Source organism: Dermochelys coriacea, chromosome 3 (assembly GCF_009764565.3).
Source record: "Dermochelys coriacea isolate rDerCor1 chromosome 3, rDerCor1.pri.v4, whole genome shotgun sequence".
Taxonomy (NCBI): domain Eukaryota; kingdom Metazoa; phylum Chordata; order Testudines; family Dermochelyidae; genus Dermochelys; species Dermochelys coriacea.
In genome coordinates, this window is record NC_050070.1 from 86,743,754 (window position 1) to 86,770,039 (window position 26,286).

Below are 26,286 nucleotides of genomic sequence, written 5' to 3' on the forward strand. Positions count from 1 at the left end.
AGAAAGCCCCCTTAACTTCCAAAGAAAGTTAATATAGCCTATAGCTCTATGTGAACCTTCGTGGGCTATTTCTGAATGTCTCCATGCATAGAAGTAGACCTGCAGTTCTCAAACTAATTGCACAAAACTGAACACCCTTGCCCTGCCCCTTCCCCAAGGCCAAGTCTCTTCTCTGAGGCCTTGTCCCGCACTCACTTCAGTCCCCCTCCCTCCTTTGCTCGCTCTTCCCCACCCTCACTCACTTTCACTGGGCTGGGGCAAGGGTTGGGATGCAGGAGGGGGTGAGGGCTCCAACTGGGGCTGCGGGCTCCAAGGTTGGGCTGGAAATGAGGGGTTCAGGGTGCAGGAGGGGGCTCCAGGCTGGGGCAAAGGATTGGGATGCAGGAGGGGGTGAGGGCTCCGGCTGGAAGTGCAGGCTTTGGCGTGGCGCTGGGGATGAGGGGTTTGGGGTGCAGGAGGGAGCTCAGTGCTGGGGCAGGGGCTTGGGGTGTGAGAGGGAGTTCCAACCTGGGGCAGGGGATTCGGGGTGTGGGTTCCGGCCATGTGGTGCTTACCTCAGGCGCTCCCAGTTGGCAGCGCAGCAGGGCTAAGGCAGGCTGCCTACCTGCCCTGGCTCCGTGCTGCTCCAGGAAGTGGCCGGCATGTCCGGCCCCTAGGTGGAAGCACAGCCAGGCGGCTCTGCGCAGTGTGCCCTTTTTTTTTTTTTTATTTAAAGAGCTCTGGCTATCATCCCCAGGTGGCTGGGGCTCGTGAAGAAAGGCCGTGCACACCCAGGAGGTAGGGATAAACGGGACAGCTGGAGCCCTGCCACCCGGACTTAGGCTCTCCTTCCCCTCCCACAATCCTTCCTCTGGAAGCAGCAGGACTCTGGCTGTCAGCCCCAGGGTTGCAGCAGCAGCACAGAAGTAAGGGTGGCAATTGGGATCTAAGTCTGTGGTGAAAAGTGATATTGATGAATATCACTTTTCACATTGCCATCCTTACTTCTGGGTTGCTGCTGGTGCGGCACTGCCCTCAGAGGTGAGTGGCAGTATATGTACTTGTGGGGGAGGAGACAGGACATAAACAACTACAGACACAAGGAATGGGGGCCGAATCAAATAAGTCTGAGAACTAATGAACTAGAGAATACAAACCTCTCCCATGTTACCTTGCACTGGCATTTTTAAAATATTGATTTTCATTCATGGCACCTTTAATGTGCCGTACTGCTATTGGACACATTTGTGATAGAACTGCCATTCCTAACATTTCTTCTTTCTACATTCCAGAATCATAAGGCCCATTTACCATAACTCCATTCACTTGTCAAGCACTGATACCTTGCAATATTGTATTAAGTATTTAAAAACTTCTTTTTGAATATATTAATAGTTGCAGTTTCACTTCTGCCTTTGGTAGCCTGTTAAAGGTTCTTTATATAGTATACCCTGATTTTAAGTAATCACCATTTAGGATCCAGTCATGAATGCACTGAGCACCCTGAACACCCACTGAAGACCATCAGGCCTTCAGTGATGAGTCTTTCTTTAGCTTCAGTTTATATCCTCTTGTTTTTGAGCTAGTGATCTTCCTGAGTACTTTTTGTGGCATCTACTTTCCTTATTTCTCTCTGTAGTGGGTTGGTGGTCATCCCTCCCCCTCAGGCTTGGAGGTAGGCAACTCCGATTCACTATATCACAGCAGTCAAAGTCCTTCAGCAGAGGAATTAGCACATCACCAGTCCATAGCCCTGGCCCTTTAGGCAGAACCTGTCAACAATCAGTCCTTAGCCTAGCCTCCTGGCTAGGGCAGACAGCATGTACAATCTGATGCTCTGGCCCTCTGGTCAGGGCAGAGCAAGGAACAGTCTTTAACTCAGCCACCTTCTGGCTAGGGCAGGCAGCGATCAACACAATCAGGACCATGATCCTCTGGGTGGGACAGGGCAATAGGCAGTCTTTAGCCCAGCCCTCTGGTCGGGGCAGACAGCAATCAATAGAGTCAGGGCTCTGCAGTGATGCTGAAACAATTTTTATAGTGAGGGTGCTGAAGGCGGAATCCATGTATTTGGGTTGTTATTACTACTTCAAGCCAGGTGGTGCAGCAGCACCCCTAGTTCCAGCACCTATGGGGCTCTGACCCTCTGGGTGGGGCAGAGCAACAGCAGTCTAATGCCCAGCAGATAGCAGACAAACACAGGCTGTTCGGCCTAAGGGTGGGGAGGCTGCCACCTCAGGGGTGGGATTGGCAGAACGGGTAGGGGGTCCCAGCCCAGGGCCCTAATAGTGATGGGTCAGCAGGGATCCTGCTGAAACACAGTGACTCGCACTCTGACAGCAAAACTGGACTAAAAACTGTTTTCTCTGAGCTACTTTCTACCATAGTCCAAGGATAGGGCTCCATAGTCCACGGGTCCTCCATTTCCTTTGGGTACTTGGCAGCTGGCAATCCTAGCAGCTCCTTGGGGTACTCATCAGATGGCAGTCCTGGCAGCTCCTCAGGTTCTCCTCTAGGAGTAGGGGTTGGTTCATCTCAGTCCCTGCTCCAGGGCCAGCAGCAAAGCAGAGGCATCTGACTCCTTCCCTGTTCTCTCCCAACTGAGCTGGTCCAGGCTCTACCTCTTATACTTCCTGTCCCAGCTCTCGTTTCTGGTGCAAGATCCAGGCTCGCTCCAACCACCAGGGGGCGGTGAGTGGTCCCTCCCCACCAGGCTCGGCAGGAGGCCACTCTACCTCACTACATTCTCAAATTTTATTTTCTTAAATCCAGACGCAGAGCCCAATCTTGTATTTCTTGCACACTCAAAACTCTTGCTGACTTGAATGAGAGTTTTGGGAAGAAAAAGCATGCCCATTCAGACTGCTGAATCCACAGTTTGCATATGCCTGCTGTTTTTCACTGGCCCTGTTTGTAATCCACAGTCAGAAATTGGAAAAATTAATTGAACGACTTAATCTAAGACAAAATTTTATTAGTTCTTCAATTCAGATTCATAAGTAGCTAATTTTATTTAATGTATTAAAATAGAAAAAAAAAGGCAATATTTTGGTCCAGATCCTAGCCCCTGCTCTGACTCCTTTGTGTTACCAGAGTATCACAAAGGGCCTAGAAAGTGTTAGCATTCCCCCAAGAACTCTTCCACTTAGTTCCTCAGGAACTCAGTTTGACTCCAGTCTTGTCACTCAGGTTCTTTTATTTGGCATACAGCAAAGCTACACTGTGTAGATTAGATTCAAGTGTAGAGCGGTGGGTATAGGGCGTACCACACATCCAAAGTTACACAGGAAAACTTTACCTTATATCCATTTTTACTAACACTAATAACATACGAATTCTTAACTATACATTGTATCCTATGCTTCCTGATGGGCTTGGTTATTTTTTAGGAACCAATCCCTGGGCAGCATGCTCTCTCCATGTATAACCTGATTTTTACATTTTAGGTTTATCTTGTCCGTTGACCCTAGCTCCAGGGTGTTCCTGCTTATCTTAGCTAGCAACAGACATCCTGACTCCAGCACACTGCTTGTTAAACCCCTATTAACAACTTAACCTTTTATACCATGTAGACTAAGAAATGAGGTCTTACTTATGTCAAGTTACTGATGCCCAGCCAGGCCTACAGAAAGCTGCTTTATAAGAGCAGCTAAGGGAGGATTAAATCCCCATCTATAATCGAACTCCCCCAGCATAGGGTGAGTATTGGGGGATGGTGGAGATTCTATTTCAATGATCCTTGCCTAGCATAATAGCCCCGAGGGGATTGTTACAAGTTGCTAGAATTTAAAGTATCCTGAATAGAGTTCTAAGGCAGCTGAGGATCTGGCCTTTTATGTGGTGGTAAGAAAAATCCATATTTGGATATATGCATAATTTCAGTGCACAGTAGCTCACTCACATGTGGGAAATAAAAAGATGTATTAGTGGCAACATACATTTTTATCTGCAGAGAATATAGTATTCCATATTTATTATAATAATTAACAATGTGAGTAACTGCTCTGTGTTGTATCATGAGTTTGTTTACAGACTAACAATAATCTTGATATTCTTAAAAGTAGGACTGAACTCAAGATTAAGTATGTATGAGCAACACATGCCATCATAGATAAATTATATATATCATTGGCCATGTAAAGACTGCAGGAACAGGCCCTAAAAGTAAAAAGTGTAGTGCTTTAGCAGCTTCCGCTCATATAACTGCAGCAACTTAAACTAACTGTCTGAGCTCTAGTGGAAAAACATTTTTTTTTCCAGAAACAAAACACTTTGTTCTTATGTTTTTAATTGAGTGATAGAAAAATACTTCTGTGTGGTCATTCTTGCTAGGAGAGTCAAACCCACAACATTTTCCATTTTGCACTGTTTATTTCTTTCTTGGCTAGAAGATGCCTTTATGAACTGGATTTATAAACTATTAGGCTGAGGGGATAGAATGTTTTCTAGAAAGGTTCATTCAGCAGTATATTACAGCTTCAAGGAGTGCCTTCTAACTATGTTTGTTTTTCAAAAGAAAAAACCTGGCTAGTTAATTGAAGCAGAGCCAAATTCACTGCACAAATTACTTTGGGGAAATCAATAGTATTACTCCAGGGATTAGTTTGGCCCTTTAGTTTTTGGAATATGTCTGATTGTGGTCTCTTGAAACTAGGTTGTTTATAGGTAGAAGTTACATGATTCCCAACTTTTTGTCTGGAAAAAATATGAAAAGAATAGACAATATTTTTACTGAGCTATTTGAGAACACATTTCTGGCTATGCATTCAGGACTAAATAAGGAGCAAGTTCTGTGCTAAAAATAGAAACTGAGGCTGGTCCAGCTGCAGCATGAGTTGTAATCCTTGTAGATTTAAGGGGGAAGGATGGTTGGTTCATGTGAGGACATCGTAATATGGAGACTCAAAATCACCTTTGTCTTGTTCCTAGAAGGCCATCATATCCTACCTGATGTCTTAAACTTTGCTGCCTGTTAGCAGAATGGTATCGAATTATAACAGCAGTTTGTTTGATCTACTACTTCACAGATAGGAAAATACTTTTTAAGATTTTAGGGAAAATTATGACTTGTTTTATGTAGGTTTGCTTGTGTGGAGGACATGGGGAAAAGGGCAGAGACTTGGTACCTTCACAAGAACTGGGCAGAATACGTATCTAGCGCTCCCTTGAGAATTATGCTAGCATGCCTGCCAATGCTCCAGGTATCGAAGAGGGCATAGTCAGCCAACTTGGGGGTTTGGCCAGGTCTCTAACCCTCTTCACAAATGCTGCTGTTGGCAGCAGGTACAAAGGAATTGGTGATGCTGCTCCTTTTGGGAACAGCCATAAGGAGCACTGCAGAATGCATTGCTTGCCCACTGATCTCCTCGCCGACCTACCCTTTGTCAGCAGCATGATTCTCAAATTACCTTGCCGTGTATTCCCCGATATTTATCGAATGGTTACCGTGTACTGGTTCTGTTTGGGAAACGTAACCATTAAATGTTTGGGTTATAATCAGGTCCCTGTGGACTCTAGTGCAGAGCAAGTTTGATCTAAATTCTGCTGCATTCCAGACTGAAAATGCTGCATTAGCTTCAGATAATTCATTAAAATCTACATCTAAAAATTTAAGTATGTGAAAATGAATTCCATCAGAAGTGTGTCCTCACCACTATTTTAATTTGATATTAAATTAAATTTTATGCTGTTCCTACATTTTTAATTTTCAGTGAGCTTCAGAATTTTATATTGAAAATAATATGTAACGTATGTATTTTGACATGTTGATTACAGAATTTGTCAAGGAAGCTGAAATTTTGGTAATGGAGTAGGAGACAGTTGGACAGGAGTGCCATTTGCGGAGGGCGGGGGGAGCACCTGCCCCCCTTTCCGAGTTTCGAAGCACATTTGGGTGAAGTCTGCAGCAGGAGGAAAAATGCTGTACCTTCCCCCCTCCTCCCCGCTGCCCTGCTTTGCTGCCCTCTGCAGCTGCACTGCTCCTGCCCCCTGCCATGGAGCCTCCAGTGGCTTCACTGCTTGGGACCAGGAGCCTGCCTCCTGATCTGCTGTGTACATCTATACGGGAGCTGATGTTGGGGTGTCCCTCTATCTCTTCCCGCGTCCTCAGTCTCCACTAAGTGGGGTGGGAGGGACAGAGAGCCTGCCTGTGCTGCTGCCTTTGGCTCAGGAGTGGGTGCTGCTGCTGTACTGAGCAAGCATTCAGGCTCCTGAGTGTTTGGCTTAAAGAGACAGCATGCTGACACTCAGGCACACATACAGTCTTCCACACGCACTCCCCCCAACACATGCTCTCTCTCTCTCTCTGTGTCTCTCCCACACACACAGAGTCTCCCTCACACACTTCCCCAACACACACACGCACACACACACACACACACACACATGTGTTATTATTATTGTTGTCATTACTTCTTGATACTTCCAGTCAAAATGTGCAATGCACATCTATTTTCTGTAATTTTATTCTTTCAAAGTTTGTTAAGGCTTAAAGTACTGTTATTTTAGTTACAGTAGTTATATTTAGTTTTTTGACTCATCTGTGCATTTCATTACTTTATTTCTCTTTTATGCTTAAATGTAATTCTTTGAGTAGTGAGTTCTAAAATACCTAACCTGTCCTGGCTTGGGTAATTATCATAATTACTTTTATTACCATATTGTGCTTCGTCATTCATTATTTAAAAGTGGTACAATCAAATAATAGTATCCTTCTAGAATGTAAATTTAGCTTGTACTCAACCTAGCATTGCCAGTTTAAAAAAAAATTTAGCTAAACACATAACTTTAGACACTGTGCAACTGCAGATCACTTATTTTCAAATTGTATTTTAGTTATATATGTAAAATTAAATTTGATTGAAAATAAATGTGGTTCCAAGTCTGATACTAATAGTAATGATGAGTTGGTGTTATGTTGGTGAGTTACATACATGATTGTGATCAGCAAACATAAATTCCAAAATAATTAGAAAAATAATTCCTGTTCTTAATAAAAGAGAAAAAAACTTAATCACATACTTTAAAATTAAATAAATATATGTTTAGTGGAGTGAAAAACAATTGACTAAAATAGAGGCAGTAACACAGAGTGTGTCTGTTAGAAAAAGTAAGCAGATTTTAATTATTTTAATTTATCTCTACTAAAGATAGTGTACAAAGTATCAAACCTGTGTTTCTGATATCTGTGTTAAAGCCCCAGAACGGGTATCTCCAGGTTTGGGATTGGGAATATCTTGCTGTATTAAATCTCCTGATTGTTCTAAATATAATATAAACATAAAATATGGCTTTAATTGGTGTTTGTGTATATTTTTTCTTTCTTTATATAGGTACAGTGCTCCTGTCAGCTAATTTCTAAGTTATTAGCTGTAAAAAACCTAGAGCTTTCAGGTGCCTTCATAGCCCCTGGAATCACAAAGCTCCCCCTCCCCAAAAATCTGAAATGGTGCCCCTGCAGTTGTACCTTTTGACATCTGGGAAAGTGTGAAAAGACGGTTTGAATTTGTGAGTAAACATGTTAATCATCATTGCTCCAGTCATGAAATAGTTAATATTGTTGATAGTGAAATAAATATCATTATGCTTTGCACACACAACTTGCACTGGTTTAACTAAAATCATTTAAGTTATTGGCTTCAACTAAATTGAGATAAGCGTGTCTTCTTAGGAGTTTGTACTGGTTTCACTAAGGGCTTGTGTACACACATTTTTGTATCACTGTCTTGGTTTGAAACCAGCATAGTTAAAACCCAAACTACCAAAATTGTTAAATCAGTATAAAAATTGTGTGTAGACCACACATAAATACATTTTAAAATGGACTTTGGTGAAATGTAAGTTGTGTGTATACACAACAGCTTAATTTTCAAAGTTAAAACCCTATTAAAATGAGTGGAGCAGTTCACATCTTTCAGTGCTATTATTCCAGGCTGTCTGCTAGTTTAGGCAGACATCACAACATCAATTTATGATTAGTTCATGATTGGAAGGTTTTCTTTGCCATGACAAGGGCTAGACACTATATTTTTTAAATGAAAGCTTGGGCCTTGTCTTTGTTAAACGTTGCATCGTCTAAGGATCTTTTTCTAAATTGATTTAGTTAAAGAGTACAAACCCCTTTGCAGGCACACTTAAAATTATTTAAACCTGGCTTAGATCACTTTAATTTAACCAATTTTAAAACACTATTAGTTAAGCCAATGCAATTTTTAGTATAGACAAAGCCTTAGATTTTGGAGCACAATTCTGCAGCAAATTCCACTTTCTCAGAATTGCAGATTACATAGACCATGCTCATAGTCATCCTTTCAGTAGTTTCACTCATTTCCTAAACTTGTACATGAGGATTATGAAACATGACAAGCAAGAGCCAGCTGACAACTATATTTATTACTTTTTTCCTTTTTAGAACCTAATCACAATATCTTCCCTTATCTCTGTGAACCATATGATAGTCATGGACAGCAGCCAAAAGTCTGCCTTCGTCAAATGGTTTATTATTTCAAAGAACAATGTGGCATTAAGGCAACTCATCTTCTATTATTCAAAACATATTCAAAATGCTACATATTCAAAATGCAGGTAAGTACAATGTATGATACACTATTGAGTGATAAGGGTTGTGCTATTACAGAAATGATAGGAGATAACACTGACATTATATCGGGATAAATAAGTCAGTGGTTCCATATGGATTCCTATTTTTACTGTTAATTTTTAAGTTAATAAAACATAGGCCTTAATTCTACAAATGCAAACAGTCTCAGAACTATGGGAACTAATGGGAGTAAATGGTTAATGATATGTGTCAGTAGGGCTTTCAGGATCTGGCCAGACTTAATGATGTAAGAAATTGAGGGGCTGGGGTTAAAAAAAAGTATATAGGAAAAACATCCTTTTGGGTATGAATTAGCTCCAGTGCAAAAATGGTTTCCTAGTAATGAGTTACTTCTTATTATTTGTATTCTGATAGTGCACAATCTGCTAGGCACGTTCTAAGCACACAGGAAAGTACATTTGTTCTCCTGAACCGATAGTAATCTACAAAGCAAACAACATATGAATGGCAGGGAAGAGGAAGACAATCAGAACATGTACAGGTGTATACTTTTTTTAAAAAATGTGAACTGGGGGTCACACTCTTTATAGCTTCTATAAGCGGAGCTTTTTGCACACAACAGGGCTACACACATTCCTCCATCTCCCTTCCCCAAGCTCTTTGTTTGCCACCCTCCCATCCACCCCTATTTCAGGGACTCCTTGAAACTTATCCCACCTCCCCCCCAGTCATGCTTCGTGCTCTGTGTGTCCCTCATCTCCCCACAGTCAAAGCTGTGTGTGCCCCCATCCTCCTCTCTGCCACATGCCAGGGTTCCCCAATCTCCTCTTCTGCCCGGGGTTCTGTGTGCCCCTGATTCCCACCTTCCCCTGTGTGCCAGAGGCTTTGTGTTCCCTCCAGGCTCTTCCCATGTCAGGGGCTCCATGTGTGCCCCTACGTCCTCCATTCCCCAGCCCCATGTCAGGGGCTCTGTGTCCGCCCCCACCCGCGGCCATTATTTTTCTGTCAGGGATATACCTTGAATAAGTTATCAAAATGTTAATCTCTATTGCGAGAATAGGCGAAGATGAGAAGGGGTATTGTTATGCTGGAAGCTATTAATAGGTGCCATCAACCAGTTGTTTTATATATAGAAAAGTGAAGAGGTGCATGAAGCTCTGGCTGTGCCAGTCAGGTGGCAGGTTCTCCCTATGTCCCCCATTTGTCCCCTTTTGATTTTCTGAGTTTCCCCAAAATCAAAAGGGTTCAGGCCATTATTGCCTGGAACATTCCCTGAAATTTAGGAATTTATCAGATGTGGTGTTCAAAAGTTATTGTGTTACATACACTGAGACAGATAAATGCCATCAAGCTGAGCACAAGGTCTTCACAAGCTTAGCTAATAAAGAAATATGCTTCAGTTATCTCCCACTGCCTATCACTCTGAGATATGGCTAAAGATTTGTGCCGATATTCAGACTTCACTCACTGCATTGAACAGAAAACAAATGTCTCCCTTTAGATATAATAGCAAGAGCCAAGCTTAAATTGTCAGCCTTAATTTGATTGTTATTATTCTTATATATTTAAATAATCTTGTAAAGAGACACAACTTGGTTAAGCCCAAGTCAAAGGAGTGACTTTTAGTTTCCAAATATTGAGGGTGGGGGGAATCTACCACTGAATTTCTTGGAAGTTAAGGGAGGAGAAAATTAGCAATAACTGAAGCATTTCATAAATATTAATTAATTCAATAATCAAAACCCTTTTTTACTTATGGAGAAAGTGAGGCACAGAAAGGGTAACTGATTTTCACAGGGTCACAGAGGAAGTCTGTTGTGGGACCTCTTGTCTCCCATTCTTGAGTTTTAACCACAAGACTATCTTTCTTCTCATTTTTACACTAAAATACCTTCAAGACAGAGTGAATTCCCCTTGCTGCTCTGAAACATCAGGTAACTGACAAACAAGTAAGTGGAAACAGGTGGCCTCTACACTGTCAAATAACCGCATACAACAAAAAGATTTATTTTCTTGGGGGAATTCAGTGGCTTGGAGGATTGGTAATGGGGTGTGGAATAGATTTTGTCACTATCCAGTCCAGATTGGTAGTGACTAAAACTTATTATCTTCTGGTGGCTGTTTGGTGGCCTCTGTAAAATGAATTGGTGGTCTCAGTCCAGTTTCCAATGGACAAGTATCCACACCACAAAATCTACCAACATAGTCAGCCATCTCAGCAGAGACGAAAGTCTGATTGGTGATGGAGACCAAACTATTCTCTCATTGCTAGAAGTGATCCCTCTTAGGGTTCTGCAGTGCAGGCTTACCACATGCTTTATATATGTTTTAGCCCAGACACTGGTTCATCCATCCACACACAAAACCTCAGATATGTGCTTATATGCCTTTTGAATAAGTGCTCGCATGCATGACGGGGGTGTGGATTAAAGCAGGTTTTGCTTTAAGATGTGTTCCTACCCACCCACTTTGAAATAAGGATGCAGCTAAATCGTGTGTTGCTAAGCTTGTGTTTAGATAGTCCTCCAATAGCTTCCCACAATTCCTGGATCCTGTGTGTTCCAACCCTTCTACCAACTTACTTCCCACTCACATTTTATGCACTGGAAGCCATGTATGTGACTGTTTATATGTAATAGCATTTACCCCCTGATTCTATGTGTAAGGGGACTGTTGTCCCCTTACTAAAACTCAGTGGGGGTGTTTTGGTTGGTTAAAGGAGGGTGGGGGAGGAGGAAGGGAAGCGTTAATGGGAAATCAGGACCCTGAGACTCACAGTTCCCAGGAACGATGGGGAGAAGCCAATGCTCTGGGTCAGACTGATTGATGGGGCAGGCAGGCTAATCAGGGAGTCAGGAAGCCAGGGGGTCGTGTCCTCCGTGTGAGCTGGAATTGCCTGGGTCAGATAGAGTGGAACTAAGCTAAGGAGAAAGCAGGGGCCCAAGTTGAGCTGCGGAGCAGAGCTGTGCTGGATCCAGAGGAGCCAGAAAAGCAGCTCAGGAAGTAGGGAGCAGAATAACAGAAGCAGACCACAGAGCAGACCTGTCCTGGGAGGAGAGCTGCAGCAACCAGAGCCAGAGGGGCCAGAGAAGCAACCCAGGGAGCTGGAGGCAGAGCACTGGCAGCAGCCGTGCTGAGGCAGATGGAGCTGGAGCTGAGGCAGAGTGGAGCTGGAACTGGAGCTGTCTGGACCCGGTGCATGAGCAGCTGGGGAGAGAGCGAGGGGGACCCTGGCCAGCAGGCCCAGCACAGGGAGACCCCCCCAGCCAAGAGGCTTTGCAGGCCAGACTTGGAGGGGGATTGTAACCCTGACAGGGTGGGGGCGACGCTGGGAAGAAGGGTCCTGCCACCTAGAGCCTGAGAGTGTGTTGCCACCGCCAGAGCAAGTGTCCAACCCGCAGAATCCCTGCAGCACAGTCGGGGCCTGAGAAGGAGGCCTGCTACTTGTGAGGAACAGACTGAACTTCCCTTACATTCCAGAGACGCTGGTTCTGATGTCTCCATGCTACAGAGCGTGGTGATGAGTTTTCCTTTAACATTTCCCATTTTTTCCTTATTTTTAAGTTTAATAAATTGTATTTACTTTGAACTGTATGTAATGACCAGTGGGTCAGGGAAGCATCCAGTGCAGAGAGAGAACCCCGGAGTGGGGACACCCTAGCCCCTGCCCTAACTGACCACAACAAGGTTGGGGGTCAAGCCCCCCAGGAATCCAGGGCACAGCCTTGTTGGGGTTATGAGGATTCTGCCACACCTGAGAGTGGAAGGGGAGCCCTCTAGGTCAGGCAGGCCTCTGGGTAAAGGAAGTGTGAGCGAGGACTCAGATCCTTTCACTATCCCACTTCCCCTGGGTAGCGTATAAGCCAGGAAAGTTTCCCACAATAGCGGGACCATTCCCCCGCTTACATATGCAACCTTCTCTATTTCCTGCCCAGCTCAGCCCATCTGTGCAAAACAACATTACAAGCTGCCTACCCAGTCTGCTGCTAGCTGACCAGAGGAGCTCACCAGGTGTCTCATTAACCTCTGGTTTGAGTACAGCAGGGAGTGTGATTTTTAGGAGAAGCAGCCAAAATCTGCACTAGTATGAGACCACCTTGAAGAGACTGGTGGAGGTGGGGATCAGTTGGACTGGTTTTCAGTGCAGGGGGGCACATCAAACATATAAAGACCCTGTGTCACAAGGCTAGGGATGGCAATATCTGTCCTATATCGGTTCTGCTGATAAACAGGGGACTTCAGTCTCCAGGACTGTGAATGTGAAGCCTTTCACAAGCAATGAATCTACACCCAAATTGTTAAAAAAGTAAAAGTTTTCATTTCAGTTTTGAAGATTATTCCAGGGATGCAGACTAGCTGCAGGGAATTTCTGGACAAATAAGTTCAGCCTGAGGCAGAATGAACTTTTTCTGCTGATTCCTTGTGCACTTGATGGGGGGATGATGGCATCCCTCAGCTTTTCCCACCTCTTCCCATTCATACACTCAGTGGTTCTGGGCTGCTGCCCCCCTTCTACACAGAAAGGGTGACATCTGCATAGAGGATCATCTCTACTAATGGATCTCCAGGGCACTATATGGCCTCAAGTTAAGGATCTCAGTATTTGTTCCTGAGATTGTATGTTTTTTGGGGACGTGACTGTATATGTCATTTGTAAATAAAGCACAGTGTACACTTATGGTGTTATAAAAATAGTGTTATAATAATAATAATAATACATGAAACTTAGCATTGGAATTTGGCATACCACCTTTAAATGAGCTAACTTGTGATATTAAGATTATGGCAGATTATGCTTTTTGTTCCAAGAAGGGTGATATTTTGTCATAGAGGACTTTTTACCGGAAAATTTACACAACAAGATATCTTACTAAGCTTAAAGAAAAGGAGTACTTGTGACACCTTAGAGACTAACAAATATATTAGAGCATAAGCTTTCGTGAGCTACAGCTCACTTCATCGGATGCATCCGATGAAGTGAGCTGTAGCTCACGAAAGCTTATGCTCTAATAAATTTGTTAGTCTCTAAGGTGCCACAAGTACTCCTTTTCTTTTTGCGAATACAGACTAACACGGCTGCTACTCTGATTACTAAGCTTAGATACAGTATTCAAACCACACTGGAGTCTGAGGTATTGGAGATGTGCCATGTCATCTGGTGGAAACTATATTATTTCTTGGGATTCCCCAGTGCAGTCAGAGCTAAATCATTTCTTTGGTAATGTAAGAACTTCCAGCCATACAGAGGTTACAACATACAAAAGCCAAAAGAAAAAGAGTAAGAAAGAAGAGTAGAAAGCAACAGATGAACAAAATTAATTTAGAACAACGTGGCATAAACTATTGCATTCTTTTGACTGTTGACCTTAGACTCCAAAACTTAAATGTAGCACAAGGAAACATGATGGTTATCAGGAAAAGAATTTACAAAGATATCAACAAACTAATGTTTTAGACTCATGGATTGCCAGGTGTTCGGTTTTCAACTGGAAAAGCTGTTAGAAAAGGGGACCTAGCAGTGTCCAGTCAGCACTGCTGACCAGACACTAAAAGTCCGGTTACCAGAGTAACTGCGATCAGCCTCCTCACCAAGAGGGCAGGTAGACCAGCAGCTGCTCAGCTGCTGATGGAGAGCCTCAGCGGCCACTACAGCAGGCCTCTTGCAACCTGGGAGGCAGCTCCCGCTGAGGAGGGGAGCTGCGAGCAGAGCAGGCAAGAGGAGGTCAAATTCCGAGCATGCCACAGGAAGGAAGGAGGCAGTCTGCTACCTGTAGGTGCAGATATCGGGAGAGGAGCTGTTTGGAGAGCAGCCCCTGGCCCCACTCCACTCGCCCGCCGTTGGCTACAGAGGGGGGTCCGGGCTTTGCGTGCTGCGTAGGGCTGCTTCCCCTGAAAGGCTGGGCTGGGCTGTCAAACCAAGCTCCACACACAGCACAATCACTGCCCAGGTAGGAGCTGCCCCCTAGGAACTGTGGCGCCCACTGCTTCCAGATGGCAGAAATTGGCAGGTCTGGCACTTTGCAGCCAGGCTGCCCCAGCCACTGCCGAGGTAGCCCTGGAGCTGGAGTAGGGTGTGGAGGAACCAGAATCGGTGGGTCATTAAACCCCCAAGGAGATCCCAGAACCAATATTTCCATGTAAGTTTTTTGGAGCCAGCCAGGGTGAGCGGGTTGCAGCTGTCAGGGGGGATGGCTACAAACAATGAGGCAAGTTCCCCAGCTGGAAATGAGCAGGTCCCTGCCCCCAGACCTGGACATGTTTGGGACCGTCCCTTGCCTTGGTATTGGGGACAGAGGAGCTGGGGGAGGTGGGGAAGGGCAGGGAGTCCTGGGTTCTCTCCCTGGTTCTGGGAGGGCAGGTTTTAGAGCAGAGGGTCTGGGAGCCAGGTCACCTGAGTTCTATCCTCTGCTCTGGGAGAAGAGTGGGGGCAAGTGGGTTACAGCAGGAGAGCTGGGACCCTAGACTCCTGAGCTCTATTCTTGGCTCAGAGAAGAGAATGGTGGTTTGTGGTTAGTGCGGGGGTGGGACGGGACTGGAAGTCAGGACTCCTGGGTTCTATTCCCAGCTCTTTCACAGACTCCTTGTGTGACTTGAGTGAATGGCTTAAGGAGAGAGCCTCCCCCCACCAGGTAACTGGAGGGGTGGGGAAAGTACAGTGGTCCCTGGGCTGGGTGCAGGGCAGGTGGGGGGGAGAAGAGTGAGCAGAGGGTGGGACCTTGGGGAGAAGGATGGAGCAAGAGGTAGGCCTCTGGGGAGGGGGCGGAGCAGGGGTGTCCTGTTTTCAGAAATTGGAAAGTTGGCAATTCTCATATGAAATAGTTCAGTTCTATTACTGCATGCAACAATAAAAAAACACGAACAAGGTTCCTCTTAAGTTTGCACTCACCCAAATTTTCACTCTCATCTCCTGTACTGCCTCAGTTTCGCTACCTACCACCAGTGATGAGCTGCCAAAATCTTAACAACCGGTTCCCTATAAAAAGTTCTGATTTAAGGGATGTGCCCCAGTATGTATTTTTTGTACCAACAGGGTTACCATATGTCCGTATTTTCCCAGGAGGAATTTTTAAAATTTAAAAATTCCTCCTGGACGGCGATTTAAGAACCAAAAAGCCTGACTTGTCCGGGAAAATACGGATGTATGTTAACCCTGCCTGAAGTTCTTTTTTAAAAAGATGGGCCTGAACTAGAAATGAGCTCCATTTCACATGTGTGGGTCCCCGCCACTCCCTGGGGGTGTGCTAGGGTGACCAGATGTCCCGATTTTATAGGGACAGTCCCGATTTTGGGGTCTTTTTCTTATATAGGCTCCTATTACCCCCCAACCCCTGTCCTGATTTTTCACACTTGCTGTCTGGTCACCTTAGGGCGTGCACATGTGTGGGTCCCAGCTGCTCCCTGCCCCCCTCATTGAAGCAGGTGTGCAGGGTTACTGCCCTGGGAACTGCAGGGTATCAGTGGACGTGGGGCCAGCTGCAGATAGGGGCGTGGGGCAGGGCTAGCTGGAGGAAGGGGGTGGAGGGCTGGCTGTGGGCAGGGCAGGAGATGTGGAGATGGCTGGAGACAGGAGGGTGCGGAGTTGGCTGGAGGCAAGGGGGTGCGGGGCTGGCTGCAGGCAGGGCAGGGGGTGAGGAGCTGGCTGGAGACAGGAGGGTGCGGGGTTGGCTATAGGCAAGGGGGTGTGGGGCTGGCTGGAGATGGGGCAGGCTGCGGGCAGGGAAGGGGGTGCGTGCGGCAGGTGTTGGCTGGATACAGGGCAGGTAGTGTGGCAGGGACTGGCTGCAGGCAGGGGGTGCGTGCGTCAGTCGGGGCTGGCTGCGGGCAGGGCAGGGGGTGCGGGGGTGGCTGGAGATGGGCTGGCTGCAGGCAGGGCAGGGGGTGCGTGCGGCAGGGGTTTGCTGGATACAGGGCAGGGAGTGCAGCAGGGGCTGGCTGCAGGCAGGAGGTGCGTGTGGCAGGGGTTGGCTGTGGACAGGACAGGGGGTGCATGCAGCAGGGGCTGGCTGCAGGCAGGGCAGGGGATGCGTGCGGCAAGGGCTGGCTGCGGGCAGGGCAGGGGGTACGGGGGTGGCTGGAGATGGGCTGGCTGCGGGCAGGTCAGGGGCTGTGTTTGGCAGGGCCTGGCTGCAGGCAGGGGGTGTGGGAGTGGCTGGAGATGGGCTGGCTGCTGGCAGCAGGTGCGGCAGGGGCTGCTGCGGGCAGGGGATGCGGGGGTGGCTGGAGATGGGCTGGTGCGGGCAGGGGGTGGGGGGGTGGCTGGAGACAGGGGCTGGCTGGGGGCAGGGCAGGGAGTGCGGGGGTGGCTGCAGGCAGGGCAGGGCGTGCGGCAGGGGCTGGCTGCAGGCAGGGTGGTGAGTACTCACGGGGAAAGCAGCAGGACACAGCCCAGGCCCAGCAGAGCAGCCGGGGACCCACCAGGCAGCAGTGGGAGCCCCAGGGCCAGGGGAGCAGCAGCAGCAACAGGGCTTGTGCAAAGGGCCAGGTGGCAGCCTACATGGCTCCCGCAGTGCAGCGCCCCCGGCGGCCGGAGGAGGAATTACATCACTTCGCGGCCGGAGCCCATCAAAGCCTCAGCAACCCCTGCAGAGAAGCAGGTTAACAACCGGTTCTAAAACTGCTTCAAAATTTAACAACCAGTTTGCGCAAACCGGTGAGAACCGGCTCCAGTTCACCACTGCTACCACCCATGTCTATCTCCTTATATATCATTTGCTCATTCCTATTTTCGTGCCGTCTTTCATTCCACTTCTTTATGTGTAGAGGAGCCTTCCAGTTGGTGTGCACTAAGCTCCCTTTTTCTCTTCCTTTAAAATCTTCTGAAAATCTATATAGTCCATGAAGCATTCCATCTAGTATACCCATACACCATTCTGAGTTTATATGGTGCCATGTTGCATTGAATTGTACTAGCTCACACCATCACCTGTATGTTATGTGAGTAAGACCGGCTTACATTTCTCATCAGCAGAATAAATTTTGCATCTCATTGAAGCTGAAGATAGGCACCTCAAAAACTACAAATGGTGCAATGAGTACCAACCCATTTACTAGGCAACAAAGGCTGGCATGAGCACATCACATCAGCACACCACGAACTCCATTGGAACCACTGTTCCCTCTAAGCTGTGCACGTGTGTGTGGGCACAAAGATCCTAAACCCCGCACACACGGCGAAACACTGTGCGCACAAAAATTTGCACAGAAGCACAACAATTTGCACAGAAGAAATTTTTTGCGCACAGGACCTATCAAAAATTTGCATGGAAGAAATATTTTGTGCACATGGCCTGTCAAAAATTAGAGGGAACATTGATTGGAACCCTGTTTATTTCCAGATTACAGTCAAACAAAACACACAAAAACACCTGACTGCACCCTGCATAGTGATACCATGACTCTCTTTGCTGCCAGTTCATCCATTGGAATCTCTTCTGGGTACAATCTCTTGTTGTTACCCCTTGCATGCAGTGGAAGTTGTAAACCTATTTGCAGACTCTCTCCTAAGAATGAGTTTATGCTATGGAAAGGTTGAAGAACAACAAAAATAGAGAATAAATTACAATAATCCTTTCCAGAAGACCCATAGGTGTGTCAAAAAAAATAGGTACCAAATTCAGACATCATGTCACAATAGGTCAAACTTTACCATTAGATATACTCTTTAATTTCAATGGGAGAGCAGCATCTTCGTATGAGCACAGAATTAATTTGTATTTAATTTTAAAATGATCAAATCCAAATGTTATTCTTCCCTTGCCAGTTCTGCGTAGGGATAAAGTGCCATCTTGCATATTGATTTTCTTGGAGTGATTCCCAGAAGAGTTGTGCTCTGCTCTTTTTTGCCCATATATCACTATCTTTATTTATAAGCTGTATACCCTATTGTTTCAATCCCTGGAGATAGTCCTGTTCAGGAAATATCTAGACAATATTTAATATATGTGAAAGTGTGACAGTGCCAAAAAGAATCTACTATGGGATACTCCAAAGTGACCAAATTCCAGGTTTCAGAATGAACAGGAAGGTTAGTTTCCGTGTTTTACTTTTGGCTATAGAGTTTCCTCACTTAGTACTTTATGAAGACAGGTTTCAGAATAGCAGCCGTGTTAGTCTGTATTCGCAAAAAGAAAAGGAGGACTTGTGCAACTTAGAGACTAACAAATTTATTTGAGCATAAGCTTTGAGCTGTAGCTCATGAAAGCTTATGCTCAAATAAATTTGTTAGTCTCTAAGGTGCCACAAATCCTCCTTTTCTTTATGAAGAGACATTGTCAAGATTACTAGGCCCAGAACAACAACACTTAACACTCATATAGTGCTTTTTGTCTACTGAGTATTTAAACACGAATAAAGTAAACCTCATAATGCACCTTTGAAGTAGTATTATTGCTAAGAAAGAGTACAAAAGAATAGCAAAAGCATATAGAATTAGTGCCCTAGTGGATGGGAGGAAGTACTAGATGTAAATATCTTGATTTTAGTAAGGCCTTTGACACAGTCCCACATGATATTCTCATAAATCAACTCGGGAAATGTGATCTAGATGAAATTATGGTAAGGTAGATGCACAACTGGTTGAAAGACTGTACTCAAAGGGGAGTTATCAATGATTCACTGTCATTCTGGAAAGACATATCTAGTGGGGTCCCATAAGGGTCAGCCCTGGGTCTGGTACTCTCCAGTATTTTCCTTAATGACTTGGATAATGGAGTGGAGAGTATGCTTATAAAACCAAGATGGAGGAGTTGCAAGGACTTTGGATGACAGGATTAGAATTCAAAATGACTTTGACAAACTGGAAAATTGGTCTGAAATCAACAAGATGAAATTCAATAAAGACAAGTGCAAAATACTTACCTTAGGAAGGAAAAAATCAAATGCACAACTACAAAATGTCTAAAAACTAGCCAGGTAATAGTATGGCTGAAAAGGATCTGGGGGGGTATAGTGCTTCACAAATTGCATATGAGTCAACAATGAAACGTAGTTGCGAAAAACCCTAATATAACTCAGGAGTGTATGGTTAAAAATACTGGGGATGAAAAAAGAAGGCTGAGGGGAGACTTGATAACAGTTAAGAACTGTTCTAAAGAGGATGGTCCTACCTCCAGTGGACATGGAGAACAAGTAGTATTGGGCTTAATTTGCAGCAAGGGAGATATGGGAAAGGGAGATATTAGGAAAAACTTTCCCACAATAAGCATAGTTAACCTCTGGAATAGGCTTCCAAGGGTGGTTTTGGAATCCCTATTGTGCAGGTTTTTAAGAAAAGGTTGAACAAACACCTGATAGGGATGGTCCAGGTTTAGATGGCCCTGCCTCAGCGCAAGGGGCTGGATTTGATCACTTCTTGAGGTACCTTCCAGTCCTACATTTCTGTGATTATGCTATGTTGTAATAGGGAGCAGCCTCAGTAATATCCTCATTTTACAACTGGGGAAATTGAAACTCAGTAAGATTTAGGCCCACGTTTTCAAAAGGGTCCACTAATTCTGAGAGACCAATTTGAGAGAACTGTTTAAAGATGGGCATGTAAAGCTTGAGGCATCCAAAATGTGCAGAAAAAATAACTTGGCCAAGACCACAGAATTGGAATCATCATCAGAGCTGGGATTAGAACTCAGTAATTCCTGGGTCAGATCACATCTTTCTCTCAAAATGTGACCCACTGGTCCTCACCTTTATATTTGTCTTGCTAAACTCATGAACAGTAATTTTATATGGCTGTTTTGGGAATAGGTTGGGCTGCAACAATGTAGGTACCAAAAATGCTTCCATTATTGTTTTAAAAAAGAAAAAACCCTCTTACAACCCAATCAGTAACAGCGGGCCCAACATCTCTAAGTAACCTGTGACACCAAACTAAAGAATCTCTGCAGGGGGGGGGGGGGGTTTACATTTGGGAAAGGAATAAAGTACAGTTTCAGAACTTCATAATTTAATAAGAACTATGAAACAATATCTTCCATGAGATTGCCCTTTTAAAGTAGAAACAGTGACATTAAGGGGCCAAGTTTACATTGTAGATTATAGAATTAAAGTTTATGTCTTCTCTTAAGAGTCATTCTAACAACAGCATTGTGAAATTCCATAGTTATTGTGTCCCTATGATTTCATACAGTAACTCCTCACTTACAGTCGTCTCGGTTAATGTTGTTTCATTGTTATGTTGCTGATCAATTAGGGAACATGTTCGGTTAAAGTCGTGCAATGCTCCCTTATAACGTTGTTTGGCAGCCACCTGCTTTGTCCACTGCTTGCAGAAAGAGCAGCCCATTGCAGCTAGCTGGTGGGGGCTTGGAACTAGGTGGACCAGCAGCCCCCCATGAGCTCCCCGCTCCCCTAAGTTCCCTGTGCGGCAGCCGCCCAGCAGGCTATCAATTGCTGGGCAGTTCAGCTGTCCTTCCCCCCACTGCCATATGCTGCTCCTGCCCTTTGCCTTGAAGCTGCTCCAGGGAGCTTCCTGCTTGCTGTGCAGGGGTGGGGGGGAAGAAGGGAGCTAATGTCAGGGTGTCCCCCCTTCCCTCTGCTCCTGCCACCCGCTTACCCCATCTCTATAGAGCAGGGGGGGACACAAAAGGGAGCTTGCTGGCAGCAGCTGCTGTCTCAACTTGTTGATCTACTTAAAAAGGCAAAAAAGAAAAGGAGTACTTGTGGCACCTTAGAGACTAACAAATTTATTTGAGCGTAAGCTTTTGTGAACTACAGCTCACTTCATCGGATGCATTCGGTGGAAAATACAGCCAGGCAATGTACTTAGAGTGGCGTCAGCATACTTAAAGGGACAATGTGCATCTCTCTCTCTCTCTCTCTCTCACACAGGGTGTGTGTCTCTGTCTCTGTCTGCCATGCTGTCTCCCCTCCCTCCATTTGTGCTGCCTTGTAGAGTGTGAGGCTACATTAACAACATGTTAGCCCTTGAGGGCTTGGCCGAGTGTTAGTTCATCATTTAGCAGTAAGGCATTCGCTGGGAAATATCCCACCCACTTCCACCCTCTGACTTCACCACCTCAACCAAGCTTCACAATCATCATTGCTGTGTGTAGTATTAAATTATTTGTTTAAAACTTATTCTGTGTTTTTATATATATATATATACACACTTTTGTCTGGTGAAAAAAATTTCCCTGGAACCTAACCCCCTTATTTACATTAATTCTTATGGGGAAATTGGATTCTCTTAACATCATTTTGCTTAAAGTTGTATTTTTGGGGAACATATCTACAACATTAAGCGAGGAGTTACTGTATCAAATTTGCTTAGTTGACAAATAAGATGTTTTTTCTAACTGCTAGCCCTGCAAACTCATCCTGGGCAGCAAAAGAATCAAGCTGGGTCCCTTCTTTCTCATATATCATTAGCACTGGAGACCACATTATGTCCTTATTTAATTTTGTGCAAGCAGATTGTCTTCATATTATTTCTTCAGTTACACCTGTGCAATCCCATTCATCTTCAGTGTACCGGTGGAACTGAAGAAATAACATGACCTGCAGGAACTTTATGACTGGTTATTAGTGCCTGGGAAAGTTAAAATCCATCTTGATTCTCAAATCCCAGGTTTAGTTTGTAGGGCTGGGAGTCAGAAAAAAGTTTGTTTTTTGGGAAGCGGAGCACATTTTCTAACAATTCAGTGAGACACAAACATGGAACTCTGCAAAGCTGTATCAACAGAGTCACTTTTCAGAATGGAACTGTACTTTAAAATATTCTTATGGGTAGGTCAGAAAGTCAGTTTATTGAAAACTTGGATTATACTAACGTTCTGATCCATCTAACAAATCAAGTTTTCTTTCGTGAATCACCCACCTGTTGCTGGTCATTCCTTCCATATGTAAAACTGATGAGTATCCCATCTTCATCCTGTCTTATCTATACAACAGCATTTGGGCATTGTGAACACCATTGTGCCCATAGCATGCTTATAAAACCTCTTATGTCCGTGCACGACTACTTGCAATGAGGCACAGATGTTCACATCACAGCTGCAATTGCAGTGGCTCTGAGCAAGGCTAAGCACTATTGCATCAGCTACTGAGTCACTCTGCACCACTGTAGTTCCAAAGTAGGCAGGAAATGCAAGGGTTGCAACTGCATGGCGCAATGAGTTCACCGACTGTGATCCCACATTGCTCCTGCTCTCCCTTCAGTGACAGTTGTCAGGTAAGAGCACTCACTCTGTTGCCTGTCAAGCCACTCACCTACTGGCTGCATGCAGGCCTGAGAGCATATGACATGGTATTTTGCGTTATCAGCTCTGCTTTGTTCCTACACTTCTGGTACCCCAAGCCTCAAAGCAGCAGAAGACATGAAAAAACAATGCAAAATAAACTACTTTATATATTTTCAAAATATGCATTTGTGATCTGAACAATTATTTTTAGGATATTCACCTAAACATCATAAAGAACAACAAAAAAAAAGGATTGGTTAGTCAGTAAGTATACACACTGAGAGACATATGACACTGTATTCTGCGTTATCAGCTCTGCTTTGTTCCTACACTTCTGGTACCCCAAGCCCCAAAGCAGCAAAAGACATGAAAAAACAATGCAAAATAAACTACTTTATATATTTTTAAAATATGCATTTGTGATCTGAACAATTATTTTTAGGATATTCACCTAAACATAAAGAACAACAACAAAAAAAAGGATTGGTTAGTCAGTAAGTATACACACTGAGAGACCTGAACATACAAAGGACTCACTTTTTTGGGAGTTGGCATGGCAGTCCAAATGCCATCTCAGCAGCATTTCCCAAAATCCTGAGATCTGGAAAAGGAAAAAAAAATCTTATTAGTTAATGCATACACAGGAAGGCAAACCATGCTTTCAGCCCCCAAAGCAAATCCACATACCTCACTAGTGCACCAGTCCATACATCTCTCACAACTCCTGCAGTGGACCATACCCAAAGATGTCAGGAGCATGTGCAGCTGAAGCTGTTGATTTTCTACCATAGCACCTGCAAGTGTCAGGGCATAGCCTGTTCCCTTTGATGCATGCACAGATTATTGTACAACACAGAACAATTTAAAGCAGTTTGTGACTGGGTGCCTGGGGTGGATCACACTGAGAATGCCATACTCAAGGCAGACTGCAAAAATTAGGCAGACAATCCCCCCAAATGGGTTGTTTACTCTATAATTAGATTCACCAAAACTGATTCTTCTGTAGTACCACACTGGTTAACCAGAAGGCAAACACAATCCCCCTTTCCAGCCATTGGCTCCTATCCAGACAAACAGGTCTAAAATATCAGAGGGGTAGCCATGTTAGTCTGGATCTGTAAAAGTGGCAAAGAGTCCTGTGGCGAAAGCTTATGCTCCCACGAAAGCTTATGCTCCAATACGTCTGTTAGTCTATAAGGTGCCACAGGACTCTTTGCTAGGTCTAAAATAGTGTGGGGTTATTGAAAGCCTAATTCGCCATATGTGAGGTTCTGACTAATCCCAAAGGATCAGACACTTACTTCAGGTCAGTATGTATTTCAGCTCTTTTCCAAATAGCATGCTGTCAGCCAATCCTTAGTAAACTAACTAAAGATTTATTAATAAAAGAAAAGAAGAGAGTTATAAATGGTTAATAGATCATATACATACAAATGATTGTGAAATCCTTATATCAGGTCTGTAGCAATGATGGAATAGATTGCTGCTTGCAAATGTCTCTCTGAAGATTGGAAGGTCCACTGTCCATAGTTCAAGATACTCCTTTTAGTTGTATATCCACAGTCCAGAGAATTAGAGCAGGAGAGAGACAAAATGGAGGTGTCTTGGGTGTCTATTTATATTCTTTGCCATGTGGATGGAAATGTACTGTCCCAAACAAAGCCCACAGCCCTGTGTATGGAAATTTACTGGCACAAGATGGAGTAGTCCAGGGTCACATGAGCATATTACATGCCCTTTCATGTTTTGCGGAATCACAGGGGGTGGCCATTGGCTCCTTGCTGTCTGGGGCATCTGCAGGAAGACCTACTAGGCAGGAAGAGTTTTGTCAATGGCCCACTGTGAGAGCTGAGTGCTCTTAATGGGCCATCAATACATGGCTGTCTAGCCTTGGTGTAAATCTATATTGGGGGTGTCAACCAGGAATACAACACGGGTTTAAGATACATATACATAGCCAGTATTCATAATCTTAGATACAAAGATGATACATGCATATAAACAGAATAAACATGCCTAGCAAATCATAACTTTTCCATTGATACCTCACATCAGTGGCTCTCAACCAGGGGTACACATATCCCTGAGGGTACACATACCCCTGGGGGTACACAGAGGTCTTCCAGGGGGTACTGAATTCATCTATATTTGTGTTTCTCAACCTCGGGGTTGTGATTCCCAGGGAGCTTGGGGGGCAACTTTCGGGAGATTGCAAGTGCAGGCCTGATATTGGGGTGGAAAGCAGGGCAATTGCCTGAGGCCTTACACCACGGAGGGCACCACAAAGATATGTTACATGCTTCCTCCCCCAGCAGTGGGGCTCAGGCTTCGGACAAGGCTCACAAGTGAAAAACTGGAAATGTAAGTACAATATTTATATTCCAATTGAATTGTTTTATAACTATATGGCAAAAATGAGAACGTTAGCAATTTTTCAGAATAGTGTGCTGCAACACTTTTGTATTTTTATGTCTGATTTTGTAAGCAAAAGTAGATTCATGGATACTAAGGTCAGAAGGGACCATTCTGATCATCTAGTCCGACCTCCTGCACAGCGCAGGCCACAGAATCTCACCCACCCACTCCTACAAAAAACCTCACCTATGTCTGAGCTATTGAAGTCCTTAAATCATGGTTTAAAGACTTCAAAGAGCAGAGAAGCCTCCCTCAAGTCACCCATGCCCCATGCTACAGAGGAAGGCGAAAAACCTCCAGGGCCTCTCCAATCTGCCCTGGAGGAAAATTCCTTCCCGACCCCAAATATGGCAATCACCTAAACCCTGAGCATATGGGCAAGATTCACCAGCCAGATACCCAGGAAAGAATTTTCTGTAGTAACTCAGATCCCATCCATCTAATATCCCATCTCAGGGGATTAGTGCTATTTACCCTGAATATTTAAAGATCAATTACTTACCAAAATCCCATTATCCCATCATACCATCTCCTCCATAAACTTATCGAGTAGAATCTTAAAACCAGATAGATCTTTTGCCCCCACTGCTTCCCTTGGAAGGCTATTCCAAAACTTCACTCCTCTGACGGTTAGAAACCTTCGTCTAATTTCAAGTCTAAACTTCCTGGTGGCCAGTTTATACCCATTTGTTCTTGTGTCCACATTGGTGCTGAGCTGAAATAATTCCTCTCCCTCTCCTGTATTTATCCCTCTGATATATTTATAGAGCGCAATCATATCTCCCCTCAACCTTCTTTTAGTTAGGCTAAACAAGCCAATCTCCTTAAGTCTCCTTTCATAAGACAAAAAGAAAAGGAGTACTTGTGGCACCTTAGAGACTAACAAATAAATTTGTTAGTCTCTAAAGTGCCACAAGTACTCCTTTTCTTTTTGCGAATACAGACTAACACGGCTGCTACTCTGAAACCTTTCATAAGACAAGTTTTCCATTCTACTTAAGTAGATTTTAAGTGAGGTGAAACTTGGGGTACGCAAGACAAATCAGACTCCTTACGGGTACAGTAGTTTGGAAAGGTTGAGAACCTTTGCCTTACATGACATTCTTTGTATAATATATATGGAAATTGTGTAATAGTGGTAACACCAGTGACATAAAT

The 26,286-nt window shown here is 44.5% G+C and overlaps 1 long non-coding RNA gene across 1 annotated transcript; it reads left to right on the forward strand.

The window, feature by feature from the left end:
• Positions 1 to 530: 530 nt before the first annotated feature.
• Positions 531 to 9,092, forward strand: LOC122459315. The gene is made up of 2 exons (XR_006279917.1): positions 531 to 7,485; positions 8,390 to 9,092. It is a non-coding gene; the product is annotated as an uncharacterized LOC122459315 (long non-coding RNA).
• The last annotated feature ends 17,194 nt before the right edge of the window (positions 9,093 to 26,286 follow it).